The sequence below is a fragment of the Paramormyrops kingsleyae genome, chromosome 5 (genome assembly GCF_048594095.1).
Source record: "Paramormyrops kingsleyae isolate MSU_618 chromosome 5, PKINGS_0.4, whole genome shotgun sequence".
Taxonomy (NCBI): Eukaryota; Metazoa; Chordata; class Actinopteri; order Osteoglossiformes; family Mormyridae; genus Paramormyrops; species Paramormyrops kingsleyae.
The window spans coordinates 37,524,493-37,527,835 of record NC_132801.1 but is presented as its reverse complement, the minus strand read 5'-3'; the positions used below and the strand labels follow the sequence as shown (position 1 = coordinate 37,527,835).

The 3,343-nt window shown below is 38.9% G+C and overlaps 1 long non-coding RNA gene across 1 annotated transcript; it reads right to left on the bottom strand.

Moving 5' to 3' along the window:
• Window positions 1–200: 200 nt before the first annotated feature.
• LOC140591004 (uncharacterized) lies at window positions 201–1,780 on the bottom strand. The gene is made up of 5 exons (XR_011991890.1): window positions 1,739–1,780; window positions 1,252–1,397; window positions 965–1,033; window positions 720–752; window positions 201–306 (listed from the first exon to the last, which is right to left on the bottom strand). It is a non-coding gene; the product is annotated as an uncharacterized lncRNA (long non-coding RNA).
• Between the last annotated feature and the right edge of the window lie 1,563 nt (window positions 1,781–3,343).

The window sequence follows — 3,343 nt, the reverse complement described above, 5'->3', positions numbered from 1 at the left end:
TCAGGCCCCAGGGGGTTAACACCCTTACAGAATCATTTAAAAATATTTAAAATGATAGTAGCTTTTGTACAGAGTTTGAATGTGCCCAACAAAGTTGTTCAACCATTTCAACAAAGAGCTACTATGCTATTTGAAGAAGAGTGAAATAGGATTCCACCGGTACAAAATCTGGCGAATTAATGAGTTGCTTGCAAACTTGCCATTAATTGTATCCACCTGCTGAGTCAACCTCTGCCGATCTTCCTCTAGTTCTTTGACTCGCTGTTCAAGGCGTTTGCAGTTGGAACAATGAGTGACTGAGATCCCCTAAAAAAAAATTTAATTGTTAGAAGATTTTCTAGGTTCTAATACACTTGATGTAATGGGAAGACCTACAGGGAAACAATACCATTTGTGTCAGAAATAACAGTTTTACTTAAGTTTATTAAAATATTTGTACATGGAAGCACGTAAGAGAAAGAGATTCAAGCAAATCAGGGCAAAATTTGACGTCATAAAGCTGATCAAGGGCACAATGTGGCAGTCAGGATTTAAACTAATTCGAATAATTTCCACGCTACTTAGCATGCTAATCAGGTTCCTTAACTGCTACGCCCCCACCATCACAGTCTTGTAAAGCCAAAATGTCTCACTAGCCAGGGATACTTTTAATAAAGAAGAAAGTAGATAAAAGTTGCTGTTAGGTATTTCATCTGTGTCATGGGTGATGAATAACTTACAGTTAGCTGCTCTCTCCTGGGTTCTTTTTCAGCCTTAAAGAGTGAAAAAGAAAGACATCATGCATTTTGTAAATGGGGGATTTTTGTGTCATAACAAACAAAGTAACGGACAGTCCTAGACAATCCATGGTTTGCAGCGATGGCAAATTTTAAACAGTGGCATTGTAAATTAATTATGCAAATCAACCAACTGGATAATGGCCAAGATCATTTCTATCAATTTGATGACAAATGACAGAACTTACACTGAGTCTTTGCTTTCTTTGTTGGAGAAGTTTTTCAATTTGCGCTGGATGCACAGCTTTCTTTTCAGTCTTAAGAGAGACGTGGAATATTAATGGCTTAGTGGAAACAAAGAGCAAGAAAAACAAAGAGCAAGAATATACCATGGGGGGCAGGATTGTTGTTGTTGTTTTTTTTAGTAAAAGTAATTCCAATTGTGTTGCTACTGAAATACCTGTGCTAATCAAAAGCGAAATCCTTATTTCCCCACTGCAATTCATTTTATAATTAACTGAAAAAAGTAGGGCACCTTTTTTCTCTTTGGCATCTCACATTGCTCATCATCCGAGGAATACTGGACAGGTTTTTTCTTCCGCCTCCCTCTGCCACACTCCTCATTGGCAGCTGAGCCCTTTATAAGTTCCTCTCTTTTATCTGAGAGCATTTGCTCATTTTCTAGTTGAGAATAAGAACAATATGTTGGTATGTCAATATGGAGTGCAAATATTAAATACATAAATTACTTTCCACTGTGTTCCTGTTAATGATAAACAACACATTTACCCCAAATTACTAAAATATCGATACTTCAATTAATATAATAATTTTCTGAGGTAAAGGCTTTTTCTTGCATACTGCTACAGTAGCAACACGTTAAGAAAGTTAGCTGTAACAGAGCACCTAGCCTGAAATCAATGTTAGCTTTATCAAACAGTCTATCGTTAGCGTATTTGCGTGTTAATATATTAATAGGTGAAATTGCCAGTCATCTGTGGACGATATATGAAATTTCTTACCTGAAATGTCCAGTATTTTGGCCGGGTAAAGGTACTTTCCCCACCGCACCAATACCTCCTCCACATTCCAGTCTTTCGGGTTCAGTTCATTTGTGGTCATTCCAGTGCCAGTTAAATTAACTGAACTTAAGGGTCCGACACTTAGAGTATTTTCCTCAAAAAAATCGAACAATCCATACATATTTAAAACTGCCATATAAGACTTAAAATATAAGTAAATGCGGTTACCACAATACTAGCTACAACTGTCAACTGTCAAATTCAAATTATGCAGCTGCGCGAGCGTGCTGAATTGTCATTGGTGCGCGACAACGAGGAGGTCTCTGCAGAACACAGAAGCGAGTGGGCGGATTTCAAGCGCTGGAAGTGTATTACAGTGGGCGGTTCCAAAGCGTTGTTTTTTGTCACCGAAAAAAAGGTTTAACGATGATTGGACGCTTGAAACCCGCCCATACAGCTTGGGGAACGCCCATTACGTTCTCTGATTGGATGTTTGAAACCCGCCCATACTGCTTGGGGAACGCCCATTTTGTTCTGCAGAGACTCATAACTCGCCGTTGAAGAGTAGTGGACAGGAGAACAGGAATTTGCAGCCATGATGCATCGCAGATTGGGTCGATATAAACGCTATTTGCGTGAAGTGGACATTGAAATTCCCAGAGAAACATCTCGAAGAAGATTAAATGTAAGTATTTGTGGTTTTGTTCATTTGTTTTACTTCAGACAGCTAGCTAGCAAGCAAGCTTATAGTTAACCGAGCTAACTTTAACTTGCCGGCTATACCAACTAAAAGTAGCTCCAAAGGGTAAACAAATGAGAATAAAAATCGTCACAAGAGGTAAACCTGTAAAATCCTCTGTGAAATAAAATTTGGACACGATTCTCCCAATTTACGTTATACTGTACTGACCTCAGTTGAAAGTAGTGGCGTAACGTTAGGCTGGCAAGTCACTAACAAGTGCATATCAGTCAGCTATGACTATGTATAACCAAAGTAATAAAGGTCAGAAAATCTTACCACGTAGTTTTAATGAAGATATATAGGCATTTTTTCCATTCATGAAATTCATCACAGCACTCACCAGGGAGGTAAATGTTTACTAGATAGATAGGTAGATAGATAGATAGATAGGTAGATAGATAGATAGACAGTGTATTTATCCAGAAGGAAAGAAAGTTAATGAAATCACTATGTGATTACCTTGTAATTATTTTACCATTTTCATGTGTTATATCAGGGAGACATGAACTACCCCTCAGCTGACGAGGCCAGTGAGGTTTATGACACCGAGGGGCAGTACCCAAATAACTGTGAGGTATGTAGACAAGACACTTTTCTTTTCCTGCTTTAATTGTTTCATGAAATTCATCACAGCACTCACCAGGGAGGTAAATGTTTACTAGATAGATAGGTAGTTGGATGGACGGACAGATGGTGTAATGGAACTGTTGTATAAAAGCAACGGTCTTACAGCTTCGTGCCAGCGGGATCCATAGCCTTGGGCATATCCGCTAACCAGGGGCGGATTGGCCATCTGGCAATTCTGGCAAATGCCAGAAGGGCCGGACCATTTTTAAAATATGGGCCGGTCAGTTTTTTTTTAA